This window comes from Pinus tabuliformis, chromosome X (assembly GCF_031772625.1).
Source record: "Pinus tabuliformis cultivar Carrire ecotype Pingquan chromosome X, CPIR1, whole genome shotgun sequence".
NCBI lineage: Eukaryota > Viridiplantae > Streptophyta > Pinopsida > Pinales > Pinaceae > Pinus > Pinus tabuliformis.
The window spans coordinates 646,078,128-646,105,687 of record NC_142308.1 but is presented as its reverse complement, the minus strand read 5'-3'; positions in this window follow the sequence as shown (position 1 = coordinate 646,105,687).

Here is a 27,560-nt window from a genome sequence, read left to right as displayed (position 1 = left end):
TTGCGCCCTCCCCTACGCAATGGAGCCATGTAATCATTTGAATCAAATGGTTTGTGATGGGGATGGGCTCCTCCATCCATAAGCACCCATCATACACCAAGAAGAGCAGCTGCCTGATAACGAAAATGGTCACTGGGGCGTGATGGTAATGCAGTACCTAGAGCAAGTTTGGCAACCCTGCTTTATCAACACCTCTACACCATTTGCGTGGCTCCAACTCTATTATTCCAGTCGGTGCATCTTTCTTTTGGAACATTAGCTACATGGTCGCAAGATGCGAGAACTTCTCGTCGTTCGCAAGGTCCCAATCTTCAAATTTCAATACGGGAACCCGTCACAAGTGCGCTCCTTCAAAAATAATATCATTTGGGAGCAACGGAGTTTGCAAAGAGATCTTTCTCTCATCTATATCCCTGGGCACCTTCGCTTTACCCTTCCACGAAGGAACATATGTAGGTAGCCTGGTGAGAGGGTCTGCACCTTGGGTTTCAACTTCCATATCTACATCCTCCTCCTCCACCAGGATCTCTTCAAACTCTTCCTCCTCATCGGCCACCAAATTAATGACCTTCCCCTTTTCCTCCATTGTGAGATTTTCCCTCATCAGATTTCTAAGAGAGATGCACACTAGTATCATGTTCTAATTATCCATCTTAGGTCTCGATGTGCGTGGTGATTTAGGGATCTCAATGACTATCCCGACACTCTCTAGGGCTTCCACTTCCGTATTTACTTGTGTGGCTTCCTCAATTGTGATTGCTCTGGTATCCATGACTTTTTCAGGTGCTACCATAGTGTTATAGACATTTTTTGGCACTGCAACCCCAATCATATATGTCCATAAACCATGGGCTTCTAAGTCCCTAAAAGTGTTGTTTCATACCCTAAAGGGACAAGGTCAACTGATTACATCATCTCCCAGAAGTTCTCCATGAAAAACTACTCAGAACTGGTCAAAACTGGATCATCTCACTTGCTCCATGGTCAGGGTGTGATGAATCACACCTAATACACACGGGAGGTGCGATGCATACTGAAAAGTCCTTCTACAAGGTGCAATGAGCGAGAATAGACAAGTGGCAGAGACAGTTTGCTAAGTGGATGATCAAGGAATCTTCTAGAAATTTCTCATATGACACTTGCCTCTCGGACTTTGCCCACGGATGAGTAAGAGATCAATGAAATCTCCAAGTGGAGCCAAGAACTATTAGTGGAATGACATTAATCAAAAACCCAAAGCTGACTCACACCTCTGCAAATATCTATATATGGATCCCTCATCCTAGAGATCTAGAGGTTGGAGGCTGGAATTTTGTATCTTGTAAGGAAGTGTTGTTGGTTTCCTGGTGGAATATCATAGTGTTGGGTGATCTAAGCTTTTCATGAGGTGAAGAAGTGCTTTCATGCCAGGAGGATGACGTTGGGTCAGATCAATGGGTTGTAATCCTCTCTTCTAATCTTTATATCAATAAAGCTATTCAAGTTTTCCTCCATATTCTTGTATGTCTGATAGTATATGCATTTGTGTGGTCAATATATATCTAGTCCTATATTGTTTATGATTGTAGATCTCTGCACTTTGAAGGTATTATGCTGCTTTGACTTTACAGGTACTCTTTGAAGTGGAGTGGTCAAGGGAGAAGTGGTAAAGACCTGTCGGTGAGGAGAAGGAACAAGCAAAGAACCGAGCAAAAGATCAAGGTTGGTATTCTTTGATCCTCTCCTATTGACTTATCATAAAGGAAAACGAAAGCAACTTTAATCTGTTTGTTTCTAAGATAGCTACCCGTCTTAGTGGGACTAGCAGCTCTGCATACACACTATATTTCCCGATAACAAAATGGCGACTCCACTAGGGAGCGAATAGCTTGTTTGCTTGTTTATACTTGTTTGCTTTATAAACTTCTAGACAGAGCCTAAAGTTAAGTCAGCTAGCCTTCGAAATGCATTTGCTATGCAAGTGCAAAGTAGATCAATGTTGCTTCAATCTATCTATGGGTTTTTTTTATAAATTGAACAATCGATTTACAAACATCCTAATTTCCCTAGTGGTGGCTCTAGTAACCTCATTAGATCAACCCCTATGATTTCTATTTACTGACTATCATTAGCTCAGCCTAAATCCTTGAACTAAGCTGCAAACTGTGACCAAGAACCAAGTTGAAGTCTCATCCCTATACCATCGCACTTTCTCCTCTTGGGAATCTAGATGCATCGCACCTCCCGTGTGCAGTAGGTGCGCTGCATCACACTTTCCCTGTGTTGCAGGTGCGCTGATCAGATGAGACCTTTTTTGCTTCCAAATTTTGGTTTCCTTGTTCACTCTCTTCAGCTTTATTCAGGAGTTTTGCTGTCTGTGATTAGTATACCACTGTGGAAACTCCCTTCCTTTGCATGATTCCACCTCCATAGTACAAAGAATTGTGAATGTTTTTATGTATTGTGCGCCATTTATAGTTCTGTTTTACAAAAACTAGCGTAATCAAACTGTCGTCTTTTGATTTGGAAGTGTCGCAAGTGTCGTTTTCAGTCAAAGAAAAAAATCCTATCGTTCTTGATGGTCGATTATACAGTTACTCTTGTATTTGATTTTAACTAGTAGTTTTTCAAGTGTCAAAAGCAGTTTTTGATTCAAAGTCGCAAAGTGTCGTCATTATCTTCCTTTTGTTTTTGAAGAGAAATTTGTTAGTACTATCGCTTTGAAAAGATAATTCAGATTTGTACTCAGCATTCTTTATGTCATTCACACATTAAGAAAGCGGAAAAAAAAATACATGCATGTGCATTTGCATTTAGATTGCTTGTTGGTTTGATTTAGGACAGTTCATCTAGTGTGTGCTCTTTGCTATATGTTGAAAGAATATCATCTCTCTTTCTTTAGTAGCTAGGATTTTCATTGCAAAAAGAAGATTAAACGATTGTTTATCATCTTAGATTGCATTTTAGGAATTATATATCTACATCACGCGGTGAACCTGAAAGGCAAATTTCTTAAGAAAGATCAACTGTAAAATAAATTCAATGGACATAAAAACGCTTTGGAACCTAATGCACAACATTTAGAATTCTAGGCTAGAGACGTATTCCAGCGTTGTAAAGCTTGGTAACTATTGCTTTCATTGTTGGTTGGGTGATTCCTCCTCTTTGAGAAGAAAAGTGCCAGTACAGACTTGTGCTCCCACGTACCGTCGAGTATATATTGGGAGACCACAATAGGCTATATCCTTTATCCATAGGAAGCCGTGTCTGCCACCCTATCGATCACAATGCACTGAACATAGCATTCGGGAAGATTGACTGCTGTACCGTAAAAATTATTCTACAATTTTGTGATTGGTTTGGTAATCCCTCTGTCTAGATTTCCAGAGTAGTCTCTTTCATTTCTTTTCAGACTCCTTAAAGGAAAGGGTCCATCTGAGCGCTTGTCACTTCAAGCTCATTAAAAATCGAAGGCGACTAAAGTCATCTTTTGTTTTTTCTCGACTCTTAAAAATTGAAAAAGAAAGTTGTGTTGAAGTGTCTAAAATTCATTTAATTCGAAATCATTTTCCCCTTTATTTTGAGTTGATCAAGTAATCCGCAATCGTGGAATAAAGTCAATCGAAACCCCGTCGTTCACGGAGACTTACGAGTCAACCATCTTTGTCTCCGAAAACAAAACTATTCTGGACAAAGCGAACTCGTTTAACCAGATCAAAGTCCCCTAGTTTTGTTGGAACAAGTGTTCCAACACCCTCAGAGACTCCGGTTAATCCAAACATTTCTGGTATCCCTGCCTCTATTGAAGAAGTTTCACAGCCACAAGAGGACAATAGAACTGATCCTAGTGTGATGGTAAACACTTCTATTCCTGAACCGGCTCCACCTACAGCTGACTCGGAAGTTGTTATTCCCCAAACATCTGTCGTTGCAAGATCTATACATTCTTCAGCACCATAAATATTTTACGGACCTGACGGTCTACCTCTTCCACCTAGATTGATTGCTATAAAAGATATTGTGGAGGATCCTCCATCTAGTACTGCATCGCATTTTGGAGTTGGGATCACCCTATATCCTTCATCGTCAGAAATTAGTCTCCCGTCATCAGAAGTTCCTGAAGAATCGCTAAGAAATCTCTTAGATAGACTAAATATGTCTGAACAACCATCGACATCTAGGACTATGTCATCTAACACTGCAGTGGCAGAACTTCCTACTGCTACTCCGACAATGTTCGTTGGTGTACCATCTGTCCCAACTAGCTCTCAATCGCTGGATGGAGTCCATCTAGGGGCTGTTTCGACAGTATGATCTGTTCCCATTTGTTCGTCCGAAATAATATCTGGAATCTCTTATGTTGAGTCTCAACAAATTGATCCTTCGAAGTGTCAATTTGGGCAATCTGATCCCCAAAGGCAAATCATTCCTTTGAGCACTGGATTACCGCCTTATGGAGGGAAATATACCCTTTCATTATCTCCTCCACGAGAACAACCATACGAGAGTTCACAACAGAATTCAGGTTATGCTGGAATTACATCTAGCGGTTGGGTGCCAATATTCCCTCAACAACCAAGAGTTGTATACTCAATGCAACAAAGTTTACCTATGTCAAATATCCCCACTACACTGGCTATTGTGACGGTGTCACGAGTACAAGCATTTCCTATTATATGCAAACCTTAGGTTTCTCAGGTCGTAATACAACAACCACTTGTCCCTGTGATGCAACTGCAATCACCGACTAGTGGAATGAACCAGGTTCAAATGGAGACCATTACCCCTCATCTTGGTCAAACAGTCAGTACTGGAAAACATCTCATGGCTTCACAACCATGGCTAGTACAATACCAACAACCGCAATTCCAACAAGCTTACCGAGGATCTGAGCAACAAGTCTTTGCAAGTAATGGGTAGCCGTATATTCAAAATGGTCAAAATCAATCATATCATAATGGTTATGCCCATCAACCTTACCAAAGTTACCAACATCAAATGCATTATGCTGGTATGAAAAGACCAACTGCTCAGAAGATCCCATCTTATCCTAGGTATGCTTCGCCGAACCTGAATCAACAGTTGCCTTTCGTGGCAACTTTAGAGTTACCAAATCTAAATCAACTAATGAACGATCCAATTGCTTACGCCCCTTGGTGGCTGGCGATTCCACATAAACTTCCATCAGATATTCCTAAATTTAATGGAAATCTAGGTGAAGACCCATCGAATCATGTCATGACCTTTCATCTATGGTGTTCATCCAACACTCTCAACGATGATTTGATCAGGCTTCACCTTTTTTAGAGAACGTTAACTAGTCCGGCAGCAAAATGGTATATTGAATTTCCTAGAGCTTCGTTTGATAACTTCAGTGCCCTAGCCACAACCTTTTTAACCCATTTTCAGTCACCCATAAGGTACGAGACGAGAACAGAGCTTCTTACCAATTTCAAACAAATGACGGCCACTCACATATCCGATCATATTCATGAGTGGCGACGTCATTGTAGAATGGTAAAAACATATGTTCTTGATCAGATGTTGGTTGAATGGTTTATTAAGTCATTGTTACCTTCTATTATGGAAGATGTGGCAGAGGGAGGAGTCATCACTGAAGAGCAAGTTATTGCTCGTGCACAATATCTATACTTGATCTATACTCAGTCTGGCATGCTCTACAATAAAATCCCTAATGCTCCTAGACTAGAATTTTCCATTCCTCCCCCTCCTAAATCAAACAAAGACTCTCATGCTAGCGATGACGTGATAGGTACAACTAGCACGAAAACTGTAAAGGCTACATCAAAGAAGGCCCGTGGTTTCAAGTCAAAATGAAAATGAAGAACTTCTTGCCTCAGAGGTAAATGCCATGTCGACTGACAAAGGCAAAGAACCGAAGCAACCAAGAGGCAAGAATAAAAAGAAAGGGAAGAAGAAGAAACAAGAGGAGTCGTCTCCTGAAAAATCTTCTGCAAACCCTTCTGGGCAAAGGAAACCCCTTGCGGGGTGTCTGATATGTGATGAGGATCATCGAACGAGAAATTGTCCACAGAAAGCTGAGCTTAGAAAATTCTTCAAGAATTCAAAAACCTCAGTGGTATTGACTGATCCGTTTCCAAACCCATGAACCAATCTGGTTGCTAGTGATAATGCTTCCCAATCCCAAGTGCTTACGTTGTCCATTTCAAAACAACAAAATGATGCTTTAATATCGACAAGGAATAAAGATTATGGGAATCCACATCTATTGAACAACAAGGCTACTGATCAACCTAGTAGTTCGACAACAACTTCGACTGAAGTTGCGCCACCCATCATTCTTGAACTAACGACAAAACCGCCAAAGGGAGTAGTACACAAATCGAAATTTAATCCTCATGCCAGAGCAGCACAACATTATAATATAGTAGAGGACTTGGCCCAATCGCCATCTGCTATGTCGACACTTGAGGTACTACAAAATTTCCCCTCCCAGAAGCAGGATTTATTATCAACGATAGGTGGGATTGACCCAATGGATTCCAATCTTGTGGCCTTTAATCACAAAGGATATGACCCTTAGTTACCAGCTCAACTAGCTTTCCTTATTCAACTGAAAGCCCTCAACAAAACTGTTCATCGAAAAATTATTGATGAGGGGGCATCTACATGTATTATGTCGATGAGTTGCTGGAAAAATTTAGGCTCACCACCCTTGTCATGATCGTCAACGATGTTAAAAGCATTTGATGGATGATTATACACTCCATACGGGATTTTAAGCAACTTGCAAGTTGAACTGGGGGAAAAACAGTAGAAATTGATGTTGAGGTTATCGATGGAAACCTCGATTACAACATCCTACTGGGAAGGCCCTGGATTTATGCTATTGTTGCAGTTGTGTCGACATACTTCAGAAAGATTGCATTTCCCTTCCAAGGAGGGATTACGATTGTCGACCAACAAAACTTCCTCCTCAATAGTTCACAAGTTATGGGAAGCATTCCAATGATCCATGGAAGCTCTCAATCGCTTCAAAACGTCAGAGTAGGCCTACTAAAAGACCCTACATTAATGAGTACTTTTTCCCTACCGCCTCCAAACAATCTGGCGGAAGTGGCCACGGTGGGAACCTATAATATGATGTCTTCTAGATTCAGAAGATTCCTGAACATTTTGATAGCATGGATCATCGCCATTTTAGAAATATTGTAGCAATCAATTTTCTTGGCCTGGGGGGCAGACCCAAATCAACACTCATCAAGTGCTTGGATAGATAGGTCTAAGGAATTTGGCACCTCTTTAGATCCTTGGTCGCATGTACATTCTATAGACGAAGGAATCATTCAATCAATGATGATAGGAGAGGCACCATGGGAAGATTACAACTATCTTTCCCATATTTTGGATTACCACAAAGATTATTCTAGCGACCTTAATCATCCTTCAGTCCTTGATTTTCTATCAAATACTGTAAATATGGTGGATTTTGAGGATGGTTCTTATCTCATGTTGACCTTGTTAAAAAATGAAACAAGGAGTCACGAGGATAGTTCTTTTACTGTGTCAACCTCATTAAAAAATGAAACAAATCCCTTTCCAAATTGAATCTTTGATTATGATCTCGTAAAATCCAAGTCAAGTCCTTCAAAGATCTCGAAGGTAAACCTTCATTCCAACCACCGTGTTGAATGCAATGAAGCTTGGGGGGCATGCACCTCAATTTGCGTTATTATGTTGGGGGCATGCAAACTTATCACGAGTAGTGTTACCACAGGGTTAAAGCTTGTTAAAAAATAAACCCGCCACGAGCAGTTTTTATGCGAAGTTCAAGCTCATTAAAAATTAAACCTAAGCGATGAGCAAATTTTTTCCCCAGAGTTTAAGCTCATTAAAAAATGAACCAATCTCCGGTACATAACCATTGTGAATGCATTATGATTAGCTTTTGAGCCTTGGTCTTGTTCTCATCATCACTTGCACTCTTTTTTAGCCGACCATACGCTTCCATTTGATTGTTTACCCTTTTTCACAAACATCTATGACGAGTGATCTTGTTAGCAATCCTTGTGACATTGCCGTGATTGGAAAATTTCAAACCTTAATTGGAATCAGCTGCTACCCGAAATTATCACTTGTTCCTCAAAAAATGAGTCTCCTTTAAGCTCTTTTCATCTGACTCATAAAATATGAAAAGATTGACGAGCAATTGACCTCTCCAGCTCATTAAAGCTATCGCGAGTGTTATCCCTCCTCTAGATTTTAATCTTTTTGGACCTGAGGGATTATTACACAAAAAGATCGAGCACTTGTATTGTTCGACTCATTAAAACTATCAAAAATTCATCCCTTTCGTATTATTTTATACTTTTTCGGACTTAAGGGATTACATGATGAAAAAGGATCACTGGAGTTTCCTTTCCGTCCCTTTTTGGACTGTCTAAAATTGAAAAAGGACTGAGTTGTCTTTGTCGTTAAACTCGTTAAAACCAATAGCGACAAACTTGTCCATGAGACAAGAATGAGTTTCACTGTCACTAGGCTCATTAAAACATAGTGACTGGTTTGCCCGAAGGGAAAATTATAGAACAAGCATATGTTATCCTCCTCAAGCTTGATAAAAATAAATAGGTACTAGTCAGCAATGACTGGGGAAAAATTGGGAAGAAAACTTGAAGAAACTTTACTGGTAGCGAGTCGCTCTTGAACATGACACTTTCGCTCCATCACCATGATTGAGTCAGGTTGGGTTATTCTATTCACCGGTCATATTACCATTGGTCCACCGTACCATCCATCTTTGGGGTTAATGCTACCAATCCATTTCAATGTCACTGATATGTTCAAGAGAAGTCAATCAGACAATTCACCAACCCATCCTGTGTCTCATCCGCTTCAATACATTCACGCTCCATTGTTTCATGACCACCACCCTGAACCTTGTATCATCAGATCGTTTTCACCTCCACAAAATCATTTGCTCCATTCCATGTTGTAGATGTGGGATTCATTAAGGCCCTCCTACGATGGGTCACTTCTTTTCGACATCAGCTCATTATCCAAGAACTCGACCTAGGAACAACCCTTTCATTACTTTGAAGCTTGCATGCCTCAATGGCAAGTTTCTCACTTCCGGCGACAGGTTAACATCAATGGCCTTCGACCGAAAGATTTTACGTGGTGTTCGATGCCAAGTACCATTTTCACACCACGTGAATTGTACTACTGTACCTTGAGGGTCATCATCATTATCGGTGATTCCTCTCACGCCTGTTAACAACTTAAATCATTGGCTAGTAATCAGGTGATGTCCTTCCATGTTTGACTCCAGAACATATTTCACATGGATCGACTTGTACTTCGGGTGAAGATTGAACGAGTTTGAAGACCCTGGATCTAGTTTCATCCATCCGGACTGCGATATATTTAGGAAAATAAAGATATCAAATGTACATCATTGCCGAATAGAAGATCATCCGAATCAAAGGATGATGACTCTATCAGGATCATCAGTCTACTATACAGACGGTCGTCTGTCCTATGTACATGAAAATGAATTTATAAAGCTAAGCATGGGAATGCCTGCCTCAGCTCGATCATGAAAAATATTATGAAGATAATGTATTGTATTGTATCTTATTACAAGTCGCCTTCCAGTTCGAAAAACCTTGGATCCTCATGATAAAGCATTTCACCCGACATCAAAAGATTAACAACCTCATGCTTTAGGGGGCAACTGTTATAGACATTTTTGGGCACTGCAACCCCAATCATATATGTCAATAAAGCAAGGGCTTCTAAGTCCCTAAAAGTGTTGTTTCATACCCTAAAGGGACAAGGTCAGCTGATTACATCATCTCCCAGAAGTTCTCCATGAAAAACTACTTAGAACTGGTCAAAACTGGATCATCTCACTTGCTCCATGGTTAGGGTGCGATGCATCGCACCTACTACACACAGGAGGTGCGATGCATACTGAAAAGTCCTTCTACGAGGTGTGATGAGTGAGAATAGACAAGTGGAAGAGACAGTTTGCTAAGTGGATGATCAAGGAATCTTCTAGAAACTTCTCATATGACACTTACCTCTCAGAATTAGCCCAGGGATGAGTAAGAGATCAATGAAATCTTCAAGTGGAGCCAAGAACTATCAGTGGAATGAGACTAATCAAAAATCTAGAGCTGACTCACACCTCTGTAAATATCTATATATGGATCCCTCATCCCAGAGATCCAGAGGTTGGAGGCTGGAATATTGTATCTTGTAAGGAAGTGTTGTTGGTTTCCTAGTGGAATATCATAGTGTTGGGTGATCTAAGCTTTTCATGAGGTGAAGAAGGTCTTTCATGCTGGGAGGATGACGTTGGGTCAAATCAATGGGTTGTAATCCTCTCTTCTAATCTTTATATCAATAAAGCTATTCAAGTTTTCCTCCATATTCTTGTATGTCTGATAGTATATGCATTTGTGTGGTCAATATATATCTGGTCCTATATTGTTTATGATTGTAGATCTCTGCACTTTGAATGTATTATGCTGCTTTGACTTTACAGGTACTCTTTGAAGTGGAGTGGTCAAGGGAGAAGTGGTAAAGACCCGTTGGTGAGGAGAAGGAACAAGCAAAGAACCGAGCAAAAGATCGAGGCTGGTATTCTTTGATCCTCTCTTATCTACTTCTCATAAAGGAAAACGAAAGTAACTTTAATCTATTTGTTTCTAAGATAGCTACCCATCTTAGTGGGACAAGTAGCTTTGCATAGACACTATATTTCTCGATAACACATAGTGCGATTCCACAATTCTCTCAGTGGCTATGGTAGTTGCTCAAGTAACGAATTTTCCTTAAGAATATCGAACAAGTCTCAGTTCATGAATATTTGAGAACGCAACCACTCAGTTCTCAAATTTCCAAGTGTTGTTTGCTGGACAATCATTTGTAATTTGTAGCACCTTTTGAATTCGAATTCGACCGTTCCCCCCACATTCGGTCCATTAATAATAGATTGGTGACATATTTTCAAGAATCTATCCCATAAAGTTCGCCTTAAATTCCTGCCGCCTGCTCCATTTGGTCTCAAACCAAGCATCACATCGTGAATAGTGACTTTAACAGTCACTTTCTGACTAACCTACATGGTAGCGCATTTGTCCTCGCACTATTGTGGACCCTGTCACACTTGCTACTACGCGTAGTCCTCACATTGTGTAGTTCCTGGGAAAAGTAGTTTATAGTCCCGTACCTTCTTTCAGCTACCAGGAGCACTAAGAATTTTCTTCTATTGGCTAGTTAGATGGCTAGGCCACCTGTGTATGGCTTCAAACGACTGCCATTCACTTTTCCTGGGAAGGGTTCTCCATTTAACTTTACCAACTATACTGCGCCACCATCTGTAACCTCCTTAATAACATACGGTCCCAGCCAATGCATTATGAGCTTCCCTGGAAATTTATCAAACTTAATATCATACAACAGCATGAAATCATTCACCTTGAATGTGCATAGCTTAATATGTCGATTGTGCCCTGCCTTTTCGCGCTGCTTCTGGACCTATTGGTGAAATCCAACGAAAAATAATTCTTCTTCAAACTCATCCAACTGCATGAGCCTCTCCTCTAGGGCTTCGTGATCCATCATACCTATGATTTCTGCTATGCGTAGACTAGGCAAGATATATTCCATAGGCATTACGACTTCCACTCCATAGAGAAGCCTAAAAGGTGTCTGTCTCGTAAGTTTCTTACATGTCATCCGATAAGCCCATAACACTACATGTATGCATAGGTCCCAATCACTTCACTGCACATTGCATGCCTTGGTCAGCATGGTTTCCAGTATTTTTTTGAACACTTCTGCTATCCCGTTAGCCTGTGGGTGATACAGTGTGTTCTTTTGATGATACACCTGAAACTCTTCCATCAATGCACTGATCGTTTCGTTTAGGAAGTGAGTACTGCGATTGCTCATCAAAATATTCAAACATCAAAATTGTGTTAGTACATGTTCAAAAAGAAACTTTGCGGCAGTTGCACCCATGCAATCCTTTACCGATTCTGCTTCTGCCCAATGGGTCAAATACTCCATCGTAGTGATAATATACCTCACACCTGTCTTTCCTTGAGGCTAAATCGGTCCTACAAAATCTATTGTCCATTTGTTGAAAGGTTGCAATTCCGTTTGTGAATTCAAAGGAATTTCATCCCTCTGCGATCACTTACCTATTCTTTGACATACATCACATGCCTTGCAATATGCTTTTGAATCCTGATGAAGGGTTGGCCACCACAACCCTGTGCGTAGAATTTTCTTCGCAGTTTCTCTTCCTGCATAATGTCCTCCTGCGGCGCTGCCATGATCGTCCGCGAGGATGCTGCTTCATTCAAACTCAAGTACATACCTTCACAGTATTTCATCATTCCCCATCTTGTATGGAATCCCCACAATGACATAGAAATCTATCGTGTGCACCACTAATTCCTTTTTTTGTTGGACAGAGTATCCTTTTAGCACAATTCTAGTTGTAAGAAAGTGTATTATATCTTCAAAATGGCTAGCCGCTATGCACATAGCAAAGAGATGAGCATTGGGTAATCCTTCCTCCAAACTAGTAGGTTCTTCACCTGTCTCGATGTGCGGCAGGTGATCTGGGCCCGCGTTCAATCGTCCAGGCTTCACAACAACTTCAAAATCGTATTCCTGGAACAATAAAACCCATCTGCAAATGCGCCCACCCAACACAGGCTTATTGATCAGGTATTTTAGCGTGGAGTGATCTGTATACATCTTAAAGTGACCTCCTAGTAGGTAGTGTCAATACTTCTAGAGCACATATACCATAGCTAGCCCCCCGCGCTTAGTGGTGGAATAGTTCTCTTCTGCTTTAGATAATCTGTGACTTGCAAATGCAATAGAGTGATCCAAGCCTTCTCCACCCCCCAACGCTATACACGATGCATCCACATGGACATGGAATGCTTTCTTCCAGTTCGGGAAGACAAGAATCGGTACAGTAGCCATCTTTTCTTTCAATATATCTAGGATTTTCTTATAGTGATCGTTCTAGTAGAACGTGACATCCTTCTTCAATAATTTTTCCATTAGCGTGGTGATCTGGGCATAACCTTTGATAAGATTTTTTTAATACCACATATGTCTCAAAGTATCGCGCAGCTGTTTCACACTTTGCGGCGCTTCCAAGTTCAGAATCACAGCAATCTCTGTGGGATCTACCATCATCCCTTGTCTACAAACCACGTGCCCCAATAAGTTCCCAAAAGGAACCAAAAACACACACTTCTTGAGGTTGAGCATGATTTGGTATCTTCAAAAAGTATCCAACATCAAGCGCAAGCTCACTACATGGTGCTTAAGCAGTCCAAATACAGTCCAGTCATAGAAATAGACCTCCAAGAACTTATGAATATACTCCTTAAATTCCGCAACAACCACACGCGAAAAGATGGTCGACGCGTTCTTGAACCCAAACGGCATGACATTATATTGAAAGCAACCCCACTCAGTTGCGAAGGTTGTCTTGCTCCTATCCTCCGACATGATTTTGATTTGGTGGTACCTAGAGAACCCATCAGTGAAAAAATATGCTTCCTGACCACCTACATTGTCCACCAATTCATCAATGAATAGAGTTGGGAATGGATCATGCACATAAGCATCATTCAATTTTCTAAGATCCACGCATATCCTTATCTCGTCCTTCTCCTTCTTCTCTTGCACCACCATTGGGCTTACCTAATCGGATTCTTCCATATGCTCAATGATGCCTGCTACGAGCATTTTATCTAGTTCTATATGGACCTTCTCCTTGTATTTCAGATTTAAGTGGTAAGACATTTGCTTAACTGGCATCGGATCGGGCTTTAACATGATCTTCATCACTCCTATATCTCCAATTATTCTTTCAAATCCATAAACTTGGTCGGGAATAAGTCATGGTATTCATAGAGTAATTCAGCAACCTTATGCACCATCACATCGTCCCAATAGTCTCTGATATTCACGAATTTGGGTTATGCCTCCATACCAATATTCACCTGTTTAGTTTTCACCGGGGTGGTTATATCAGGGTTCTCAGTATGTGGTCCTTGAACCTCGTGCTAGCCTTCTATTTTTGGAATGTTAATATTTTTCGGATCCTCATCCTCCTCCTCAGTAGTTATATATAACAATCCAGTGTGTGACTCAGCTGAGTAGCCCATTCAGTTTGAATCAAGTCTACCGGCTCCTATGGTATCCTAAATATGGCTGTTTTTACCTCTTGTAGCACTTCATCAATACTTTCCCACCCATCCTCAAAACTGAAGGTCATCATGAACCCTTCACATAAGATATCCCATTCAGTTGTCCCATGGCAGAGCTTTGTTTCTATATACCATTTCATTGGCATAATATCTAGGGTATGACAGAATAGGTGCACCCACTCAGGTTGTGGTTTTTCTCCATAGGCCTGCATCCACTTCATTAGATGTGCGTGTGGATTATCCTACCCATCATACTTTTCTGTCAGTCGCACCTTAGGCTTCCCAAATCGTAGCTGCCTCATTCTCCTACATTCGCGCCAATCATGAAAGCTTGGTTTGTGTGTACCCCGCCATCTTGCGAGCGTACAGCGCAGTACCCAATCCAAGGCCTGGATGTGGTGCTTTTCCAGCACCTCCCTTTCGAATGCATCCAAGAAGGTATCTACCTCATTTAGACCATCATAAGTGGGCAGACCTCTTACTTCTGTCAACACGTAGCGCAGCGACCTGGTCATCATATTGCAATTCAATGTAGTTACTTCGTGTAATTGATTAAGCCATCATTCTATTTCTTCATCAGAATCTGAAGTGTAGGAGATCTCATGCTCCCATGTAATCTTCTCGTCCGGGGTGGGATTCACCCAGTCTTGGTCTCATGCTGTTATCTTATAGATGTAGTCCAAATCATCATCGATCTCATATTCGTGAACCAGTTCCATATAGCGCGATCCTTCAGCAAGGTCCAAGGGTACAATTATGTGCAGTGACTTCTGCTTAAAGATCATTTTCCACTTATTCAGATTAATTACCCCATTCATGTCAGTAGCCCAGTCAATTCCTAAGAGTGCGGGGTAGGGATTGTTGTCATCAATAATCTCTCACTTCGGAATCTTTCAACGCGCTCAATCCCTCAATATCCACAGTTATTCCCTGCAGTTGCCCCATGGGTATTATTTTCTGTTGGTTCACCATCCTTAGCTGAATTGGAGACCATTGCAGTGCAGGTCTCCCCATTTGCTCCAATGTCTATTTTGGCAGAACATTCGCATATGATCCCAAATTCAGAATGACTTGATCCATTTCATATTCTCTGATTTGCGCAGTTAGTATCATTTCTCATCCCATCATTGTTTTATGTTTTTCCGATCTTCTGGACTACGTGCGGTTCTCCTGGCGCAGCCCCAGCACATTTGTTGATGAGTTCATGTAACCCTTTTACAGCCTTACTATTGCACAGTAACTTCATACAGGTTTCCAAGAAAGTACTAAGCATAGATGGGTCCATTTCTGGCTCTGGTTTATCTTTGCTTCCTAAGGTGGAGGCATCAGTGAAGCTCTTCTTAGCTTCCATGAAGGTTTCCTGAGCACGCTCCAAATCAAACTTAGCTTCTTTCGTCGGAGCTTTGCAAACCCAAGTGCTCTCTTTTATCTATTTCCCCTTATCATCTCCTATCGCGATTCCACTTCAGAGAAAACTGTTTACATTCTAGTCTTCCTCGTGCGGCTCAGACCTCATCATCTATAGGTTCTAAGTCGGGGGAGGCAGTAGCGCTCGTTTGTCATGTATCCTAGCTATCAGCATAGGACAATCTTCTGTCTCATGATCAAACATCATGCAGTATTTCCACGACTGGCGCATTGGATTCATGCAATCACGGTCATAGTGTCCTGGCCCTCCACAATTGTAGCAAATCAACTATCTACGACCTCTACCAAGTCCTCCTCCGCCTCGGCCTCATTCGTGCCCCTAAAATCCTGTTCATGCCATTCCTGCATTCTGATCAAGGGGATGCATTTTGGCCTGAACTCTGTAGGTGGGCATTCTATCCATCATCAACTCATAACTTCTACAAGTATGCTTGTCATGTCCCACCGACCTACAAAAGTTGTAGAACAACTGTTGCGAAGTTTGCGTATACTTATGTAACAAGTGACAATTGTCCATGGAATGTTTTCCAACTATTTGACATATCACGCACCACAAAGCAGGTGCCGCACTAGGTCCTGCTTGATCTTCTGGCCTTAAAGTCATTGGTCCTCCTCCTACGAGGTAATTCGTAAAAACTGGACAGTGGTCTTTGTCATGACTTTGACCCTTGCATTTTACACACCATACTTCTTCGCGCACTTTTGGCCAAACCATCCTATCCTATTTTAAATTCTGCATCTCAAGGCACAAATTCTTCAACTGCCCGTGGATCTTTTAAACTCCTAGGTTAGGATCTTGCATCGGGGTCTCATGAAGCCTCATGGAAATCTCCAAATCCTCTACCTGAGTTGTTATCTTCTGTTGTGATAGCGCACTCCTTAAATGTGGTAGTAGCAAAGCTACAAACCACTCACGATGTTCTCCATCCGTCAGATTCATATTGGCTTCACAAATCATACATTTTAGCCTCTGATCTAGCTCCCAAGGAGTCTCACCTGGTAGCATCATAATCTATTTAAATCCAATGATCGACTGCACTTCAAACTTAGGCCTGCTAAATTCTCTATTTAGTGTTGTTTGAATATCCGTGACTCTCGCATTCGGGTTATTGTTGGAATACTTCACATACTAGGTCAGAGCGCGATCCTGCAGGGCACTAACCAGCATCGCTCTCTTGATATGATCATTTGTAATGGCTTGCGCTCCCCATACAACCCTTACAATGAACCAGAATTGGTCCAGATCCTCATTTCCGAAACCTTTGAACACATGAAACTTCACTGTGCTAGCCATATTGAATTGCGGTGGTGGTGGAGTTGGGACAGGTGAAGATGGAGGTGATGGCGGTGAAGCATTGGTGGTGTGCGTGGAGGTGGTATTCACGGAATTATTTGTCTTATCAACTAAGTAACACTTCACGGAGAGACCTTCGTGAGCTCTTCCTCATCCCCTCACGGAGGTGAAATCAAGGGGCTATTTTCTGGACCCTTATTTCCTTTGTTCCTATAAACCTTTCTGCTTTGTCTAGCCCCGAACATCAAGGTAACTGCATAACCCACTTTTTGCACAACAAAATTTTAATCCAAGTATTGAAAGACTTTACTACTTACCTCACGGTCCTTTGAGAAAGCATCGCTCTTCCTCGTTGTAGTTGACTGAGGTGTCGCCCGTGAACTCAATAACAAATCCTCCTATAATCCAATCACGCTGATGATCAATGGCACGCATGATCTTATCCTCCAATGCTTCCAACCTTTGCACTAGCTCTGGGATCCACACAATAGGACCGTCAAGTTTCCACCTTCTATGGTTATCTGCTAGCTTTGCGATCCACTCATATAGCTCAGTAGGAAAGGATGCGATAAAGATTTCATGGATTTTTGCATACAGGTAGTTGTCTAGCCACTCTTCTTTTGACAGATGCGAGTTTGTGTTGTCCTGCGCCATGAACTCATGAATTCTTATGTCCAACTAGCCTTCAATTTCTTTATTAGTTGGATTCCAATGATACGACATCACACATCTCTTATGCATATTCTAGTCCCGACAACGGAACCATTCGTTGGCTTATGGGGGCCTGACCTAGGTTCAGAGTTATTTAGCCAAACAAATCCCTACACTACTAGCCCTTTTGGCATTAGCGCGCGAAGCGCGGACTGAAGTCTCGCCCGAAGAAATACGGGGGGATGTTGGAACCAAGTTTTTGCACCCTTGAGATGTCTGTGATGTCAGTTTAGTCCAACTAGACCTACATTCACACAGGTCACTTCACGCACTATTCTACCCTTCAATACCTTTGCAATTTGTTATAATCGACTTTCGTGCAGCCCTAACCAGGGACTTAAGTTCTTTCGCTACTACAGCAGAAAACTGCTCTATTTCCCAAACTAGACCAAGTATCTTACTTATCTTAGTGACAAGTCTTAATTATCTTCACGTAAACAGATCTTCCTACTTACATTCACTTAATCAATACAGTTATACACATTCGCGCATCATATATGCATTAGAAGTGAAATTTATACCCAAGACAATAGATGCATAAACAAGAAATAAATACACAAAAATGGTAGAAACATCTCTTTATTAATACTTCCAAATATTTACAGACTCGACTGCCTTGTGCACTCAGCTACAGGGGTCCGCTCACTCAGTTGCGGACTACTAGGCCTCTCTGCACTCAGCTGCAGAGCCTATTCCTACTCTACGACCCAAAACTAGACTTTATACTTCATATCTATCTCACATACATCATATGTTCTTCATCTTCTATTATATTTGGTTAGCTACTTAGAGCCTCGCTCTATTTATACAATCCCATGGTCCGTGGACCATGGGTAGATCTTCTACAGTTGACATTTCAATAACAAAATAAGGGCAAACAACCCTATGACTCTTTAACAAACTATGCACTCCGCACCCAAAAAATGTGGAGTCTTTACATTGGAATTACAAAATTGACCAAAATCTAGGCTCTAAGCCCCAAAACTTCCCTTGGTAGATCTCATGCCCAGTAATTTCTCTCACCTTGTCCTGATGATGAACCACATTAGTTGGTTCAAAACGTAGACCAAATTCTTAATGATGTGATTAATCTGAAAGACATTTATCTACGATATTATGGTTTACAAAATATTATAGTTGATTATACTTATGACTTCCTTAAAACTATTATTTTAAATGTGAAACTAATTCCTGCACTTTTACGAGAAACATTCCTTCTTGAAATTTTAATAATTAAATTCAAGGATCAACATAAGGAAAAATTATCATATTTTTTTATTGGCAAGTGAATTTCTCACAAGAATTCATGGAATGATTTAAGGTTAAAATGTTATATCCCTTCATCATAATTGACTGCTACTTTAGGACAATATACTTAGTGCAGGAACAGGACACACTTCTAGTGCAAGAACATCATTTCAGTATAGGAACAACGTTCTAGTGTACGCACATTGTTGTGGTGTAGGGACGATGATTCAGGCCAGGAAGGAAAACTTGTAACAAAGACAAATTCACACTTTTCTTAAACTTGAATAATGATTCATTTCCAGAGAAGTAGTATAATGTAGATCTCTTTTAAAGGCTTTAAATGGTTTGATTAGATTAATTCTAAAGAAGTTGCCTTATGTTTTATTTCATGCTTTTCATGTTTGCAACATAGAAGTAATATTTTAACAAGTTTTTTTGCATTCTTTATTTCTTGAATACTTTCTTTTGAATGGAGCCTACATTCCTTTGTCCCCTGGACAACTGAGGAAGACTTGCTGCAAGAGTCAAATCAACCCAAAAGAGGAGCCAAAAGTAGATTCCTAGAGTGTGTTTACTTTATGTTCGAAAGTATTGTTCCTTTTTCCTGGATGATGCTTCTTTTAAATCTCCTTCAAAAACTTTGTTTTTATTTGATAGATCCCTAAGGTCATATTCTGGCATATATTGTGCTACGCCTCTAGGTTTACTTACCCAGATTGACAAATTAAATGTTGGTGTAAATCTTTCATTTATACCGCTCGACAACTAGGTTGCAAATATCTTTACTAATCCTCTTCCATGAGATCCTTTTGAGTATCTTAGATAGAGATTGAAAATGATATATTTCTCATCTCTCACATACATTTCTTAGATATGAAATAGTGTAGTTGTGCACATGTGGCATGGATATTTGTATGCGAACAATCTGAGAAAAGTATACAACATCATCTCAAGGAGAGCTACAAGCTCTAAAAATGTAGCATTTATCTCAAGATGTATTTTATACACAAGCACTAGCAAAACAAAAGACATTTTCTCATGGGGTGCAACTCACATTGCAACTCATTCACACGCAGAGTATGAGTGTGCATCTATGGAAGTTTAAAATAAAGAAAGATCTTAGGGGGAAAGCATTATTACATTGTAGGGGAATTATATTCACTAGTAGAAGTCTAGTTATTAAGTAGTAAGCCTCTTTTCCATTAGTTTCAAGGGGGTTGAGCAAGTAGAAATTGACAATTTAAAGCAGGGGGAGTGACCAGATAGTGTAACTTCAAAGTTATTAGAGTTTGTGGGATTTTCAACCATCAGTGACTAGCAATGGCCAATGTTGTTTCCATTGATGACAAAGGGGGAGATTACTGAGTGTGCTGGAAGTTTTTTGTTTCCATTGATGTCAAGTATAGTCATTCATGTCAAGTGATTAGGAGCTTGTTGAGTATTCATTATGCTAGTAATGTCACTATTTCTTAATCGATCTAATGTCATTGTTTGTTGAGTATAGGATGCAAATTATTTGGCCTGAATTCATGTATGTGTACCAGTTAGATAGCCCTGTCATAAATATTTCCAATGGTATATGGAGCTTGGTCAAACTCCCAAGAAATGAGGAGAAAGGTTGTTTTAAAGTGAAGGAACTTTAGCAGGGAGAAATGGCTTCAAGGAATATGGGCATTTGGTCATCTAGGATTCTTTGAAATATTGATCAAGTTAAATGAGGAAGATGTCGAATAAATGGGATTTATCTGGGCTTTGAGATCATTCAAGCATCTAGGCCTCTAGGGGTGCAAGAACTAGTTGTGTAGTTGTAATAGGTGAATGGTGAATCAAATGGATTTATCTAGGCTTCGAGGACCCAAGACAAGTGGAAAAATTAGGTGTCATCCAACTGGCAGGTCGATGGCATGGAAATAGGAGGATAGGACTTGTGGCATCCAAGTGTAAACAAGTGTCCATGAGGTGGATTAGTTGATGACATGGTATCACAAGAAAAGGGACATGTGACAGGTGGATTTGGCCTTTTTGGGTGGCCAAGTGGCCCTTTTCTAAGTAACACATGGTAATGATGTTGCAGTGATGTGGCATGATCGATGAGAAAGAGACGATATAGGAGGTATCAGTTGGTTTGCGTAGGTGACATGACAACTAAGTTGTATGACCACATTGCATAGTAGTGGTCAAGTCAAAATTTGGACCCCCCATGTTAAAGCTCAAATAGAAAGGCGGGCCTCGAACTTATGTCTCCACCATGAGATTTGATCAGCTCAAAATATTAGTTGCCATGCACTAAAAAGGTGAGGTTTTTCTAACACACATATATGATAAATTTCAAACCCCTTTCCCCTCATTAAAGCATGAACATGCAAGGGGAGGAAGGGGGAAATTTTTTTTTAGACCATTGATATCAATAAGAACACTTGGTGCATTTTGTAATATGTTGGGTGTTTAGCCACAAATATAATTGCACGATTCAAGGCCTTAGTACCTTAGTGAGGGTTGTTTAACACACATATATGACAAATTTCAGACCCCTCTCCCCTCATTAAAGCATGAACATGCATGGGGACGGAGGAGAGAAGTTCTTTTTAGACCTTCCATATCAATAAGATCACTTGGTGCATTTTGAAATATGTTGGTTGTTTAGCCACAACAATAACTACACAAATCAATGCCTTAGTGCCTCTTCAAACTTAAGCCCTCTATTTATGGATGTGATCATATGAAGAAAAGATCTAAAAGTAAAGGGGCTTAAGCTAATAAGTTGTTCGGTGTTGATATAGTCAAAGGAGGATTTCCATGTGTAAAACCATGGATCAATATCCATGGTAATAAGAGGGATCAAAGTATATATAAAACAAACTAATGATCAAAAATAAAGGGTCCAAACAAAGAAAGAGAAGGTGATTGAGAGATCAAAAGATAGAGAGAAGAAGAAAGAGGGGTCTATGCATGGAGCTAGGTTACACTTTTTGGCAAAGTGAAAGCATGTTTAGGTGAAAAAAGGAGCTCTATCAAGCCACTTTAGGTGCTCAATCGAGGATTTTTTAAGCACTCTTATTGAGTTGCTTGAGGGATAAGAAATAGCTCGATCAATTGTTTAAAAAAACCTTTTATCGAGCTCTTACTTAACCCGAGTTACAGGAGCTCGATCGAGATGTAGGGTTTGATTGAGCCATTATTTCCTATTAAAAACCTGGCCACAGTCTGCACAAGCCATTTTTTCACAGACCGTAAGGAGACGAGAGCTTATTGAGGGATTGAAAGGTGGACTGAGATGGTGGAGATCAATCCAACTACCCAGCGACCCCGCCAATGATCTAAAGGCTCAAGCCAAGATAGGTTTTATATCTTTTTTTGTCTCTTTTATTCAATTTTTTTTGAAAAATAAAGTAAAATAATTTGAAATAAAAATACACCATACAAAAACCACAAAAAACAACTACATAAACCACCATGAAAACCACAAAAAAACACCAAGAAAACCCTTGTAAACCACACAAAAAAAACTATAATTTATGTGTCAATTTTTTTTTTTCATTTCATTGTATAAGTTTTTTAATAATTGCCATGGTAACATATTTATTATGAATTTTGAATGGTAGAAACTCTATTTTCTAATTATTTTAGGTTCTAAAGTTTTTTCTTATGAATTTAGTGAAATATATTTTATAAAAAAAAAATGATTTTCAGTTATTTAAATTGCTTTTTAATTTTCGAACAAATTTGACCAAAAATATGACCAAAAAAATCCAAAACATAAAACAACCAAACTATATTTGATAAATAAATAAATTATGATCTTGAGATTGACATGATGAATATGGTTTCTCATGGTGAGCCTCTATTTATCAAATAAGAAATTTTATTTCATTTTTTTTTAATTTAAATTAATTTATATATATATATATTTTTTTAATAATAAATATAGTAATTTGTTTAAAAAAATTAATTGTACTTGAAAAAACTATTAACTAAATTAAAGTCTTAAACTATGTATTTTTATTATTTAATTAAATTATATATCTATATATCTATATCTATATCTATATATATATATATATATATATATATATATATATATATATATATATATATATATATATATATATATATATATATATAGACAGATAGATATAACATAATGTGCTCTTCATAACAACATAAGATGGGAGATGTGTGATAACTTTTTCAAACTCAAGTTTATCTATAAACTGTATTTTTTTTTTAATTTCCACTATTATTTGTAAAATTATTTTAATTTAATGATATGACAATTGTTGGGTTGTGTTATATTCTTTCCACGACTAGCAGGGGGGTCATGGGGGGGTCACAAGGGGGTCAAGGGAACTACGGTTATGTTCTAATCAAGGGTTAATGGATTACGGTTTATGGATGCTTCGACATGTATATATATGTATTGTAACAATGAAAGGAACATAATGAAAATTCAATCTGGTAGTCATGGTTTTGTGATCCAGGGGAAAATCTTTGTGTATATTTGTTTTATGTGTTATGCTCTCACCTTTGTTTATCTTGTGTTTTTTAGAATTAGTATGCAGGGAATTTCTATACGGGGTTAAAACCTATAACAAATATATCTCTTAGTTCTCACACTTATTAATTTTATTAGTTGAGTAATGATTTTGTAACTTATACTTCCTATATTAACAATATATTTCACTTAATTAGACCATACATAAAAATAATCATGGTGTAGGGTAGAATAAATAATCATGAACTATAAGTAATTATGGCAGACACTAGTAAGACACTTGGAATAACAATTCCAAAGAAAAATTTGTAATCTTACTTTAGTTAACATAACTAGATATATATTTAGATTACAATTTTTCCGTTGGATATATATATATATATATATATATATATATATATATATATATATATATATATATATATATATATATATATATATATATATATATATATATATATATATATATATATATATATATATATATATATATATAGCGAGAGAGAGAGAGAGAGAGAGAGAGAGAGATAGAGAGATTTGCTACTAATAAAATCGAACTCAAATCAAGAGACATAATTACTTCTACTATTTTGTGGAAAGGAAAACACACGAGAGAAACACATGCAATAAAACAAAACCATCAAAACACAAGCAACACAATGGTTTTACAAGGGAACCCAACTAGGAAAAATCCCTTTGTTTCTTTTCATTAATCACATGAGAATGAGAAACTATTACAATGTCTTGCTTCAACTTTGAAGCACACCCTGCACTGTAAACATGTGCTCCTACTGACTATCTTGCTCTAGCCAACACATAGCCAATTCAAGCCTCAGCCAACCTCCTATTTCCTTGTTCAATCCTGGAGGAATTAAGCTCCTAAATAATAGGGAAATTCCCTATTTCCTTGCAAAAATCCAAGGGGAATTGATCACCTTCTCAGTGTAAACACTTTTACACTCAACTAGTATACAATTGATGATTACAATGTGCCTTTTCCTCCACTCCAGTTAGGAAATTTGAATTCCATGCATGTATGGGCTATTTTTAGCTGATTGACAAGTTTAACTCAGAGATCAATGAGCTAAGAATAGTTCTACTACTCAATTGACCTTCAACTAACTCAATTAATTACTTGAGCTCAGTTAACATGGTTTAACTGAAAATAACTGAACTAGATTATTAAATTTTAACCATCACTACATGCACAACTCTACTACAAGCCTACAAACTCAATTTGTTTTATCTAACTAAGTGACAAGGCCATATCACTCAAGTTAACTACAATCCAAGTCATTCTACCGATATGGAAAATCAAATTACTCAATTTGACTGAGGCATAAGTCAAATTGAGCCTTTCTTGTTACAATTTCTAACACTCCCTCTTAGCAAGAAATGAATTTTGCACCACCCCTATCCTTCACTTATGAAATTTGAATTTTCCTCTTGAAAATGTCTTTTTCAAGAGATTTATATCTTGCTCCTTAGTTGGAACGTACTATAGCATCATAATTCTCCTTTGCACATAATCCCGCAAGTGATAGTACTTGATATCAATGTGCTTGGACCAACCATGAAATACTGGATTCTTAAAGAGTTTGATACAAATTTGATTATCACAATAAATCATAGTTATATCCACATCCTAAATGAAAAGACCCACAAGTATTTTCCCCATCCATATGGCCTCGCATGTTGCTTGACTTGCAGACATGTATTCAACCTCTGCTAAGTTGAGTGCCACAAACCTGTGCTTCCTATTATACCAGGAAATGGCTACAAACCCGACACTGAAGATAGGAACCTAAGTATGTTTCCTTTCAAATGGACTCTCTATCCAATCTACATTAGTGAAGACTTGGAGCTTCACTCCCTCTTTCCTCCTATACCATAACCCATACTCGATTGTGCCTCTGAGGTATCTTAACACATGCTTTGCTACCTTCCAATACAACTTGGTAGGCTTCACAATGGCTTAACTCAACTAATTAACCGCATAACATATGTCAGATCTTGTGTTCACCAGATACAACAAGGATCCCACAATCTATCTGTAGATGGTAGTATCTACTACCTCTCTTGAAGAACCATGCCCCTTCCTCTAGTTTGTAGCTAGAGGTGTGATCATACGCTTGCAATAATGCATATGAAATCTCTGTAGTATTTCAGAGGAATACTTCCCCTGACTCACAAACAACTCACCATCACCCTTCCATACTTCCATCCTAAGGAAGTAATGCATCAAGCCCATGTATTTCAATTCGAATCTCTTGCAATGTCCTCATTGCAAACATGGATCAACTCCTCATCCCATGTAAGTATTAAGTCATCAACATACAATACTAAGATAAACAACTTTCCATCTACCACAGTGTGACAAAGATTAGAATTTGCTTCATTTTTGGTAAAGCCTAATCCACTGAGATATGTGTTAATTCAAGTATACCATGCTCAATTTTCCTATTGGAGACAATAAAGGGCTCTCCTAAGTCTATACACATTTCTCCCTGTCATATGTCTCAAATCCCTCTAGCTACTCTATGTAAATTTCTTCCTCAACAACACCATTGAATAATTGAATCTTCACATCCATTTGGTGGATATTCCACTACATTTGTAGCTAATGCTAAAATGGTTCTAGTCAAGGAATATTTTTCCACTAGGGAAAATGTTTCCTCATAGTCCACTCCCACTACCTAAGAGGATCCTTTGGCTAAAAATCTGGCCTTGTACTTCTCGATGCCCCCATCAGCTACATGCTTCACTTTTTAAATCCATTTGGAACTAGCCACTGACTTATTCTTTGGTCTCAGTACCACCTCCCATACACTGTTCTACATGTTTGAGTCATACTCCTCTACCATGGCATCAACCCACATTGGTTGAGAAACAACTTCCTCAAATGAAGAAGGCTTAGAATCAATGAGTTGTGTCATGTGTGCTATGTAACTAGTATACATGTCTGGTTACCTCCTCTACCTAGCAAAGATGTAGGATCTCCCACATGCTCCCTAGCATATTTCACCAACCTTTAAACTTCTCTTGTTCTCTTCCTACCCTCTCTGGAATATTCTGGTTGAGTTGGTGTCTCCACTTGGCGTCCTTTCTTCTCCTCCACATGTGGCTACTCCACAACGTCATGAAGCTCTACATAAGGTTCATCTTTTGGATCTAAAAGCTGCTCCTCTAGTGGGATACCCATATCTCACTCTATAGGGCATCTCATAGGCTTCTCCTCATCAAATTTGACATCTCACCTCACTATTGTCACCCTGAGTGAGGGACACTACACCTGATAATTATGTTGTGTCTCTGTGTATCCTACAAAGACTCCCATATTAGGTGTAGGCTCTAATTTATTCATGTTATCCTTGGATACATGACAATATATAATACCTCCAAAAATTGGGAAATGAGATACATCTAGATTTCTCCTAGAGAAAGCTTCTTTGGGTGTGATCATGCAAAGTATTCTGTGAGGGCTCCTATTCTTCAACTAAACTATAGTGTTGCATGATTGTTACCTTAGATGTAATGGCAGTGCTTGATCATGCAACATTGCTCTTGCTTCTCCCACAATTTTTATGTTCTTCCTTTCAACCAACCCATTTTATTGTGTATTATGTGGTGCTATAAGTTCTCTTTTGATACCCTCCTTGACACAAAAGTACCTGAAGGTGTTAGAAACAAATTATCCTCCATTATCACTTCTTGGGGCTTTCAATTTATGACTAGTCTCCTTTTCAACCAATGCTTTGAATTCAACGAATTCGGAAAACACTTTATCCTTTTCCCTCTTGAATAAAATCCAACATTTTCTAGAAAAGTCATCAGCAAAAAATACATAATACCTATGTGTGACTCACTCCAAGATTGCTCCCACTCTCTATCTTATCCCTGGAAGGTGTATTTGACATATTTCCCCAATGTACATCCTGTGTAGACATCATGCTAGTCAAGGGTTCATTTCGAAAGATTGGTGGTAATTTCCTCCATGACTTTTAAGGTTGCATGGTGTAAGTGCCCCATGCACTTGTGCCGGAGTTCACCAACATCTTGACTCTGCACATTTTATGCCTTGCTACTTAGTGCAGTGCAATATTACAACTAAATTTTGTAGATATTTTTCACTCTATAAACAATATGTTTCACTTTCCCAGTAGCTACATGT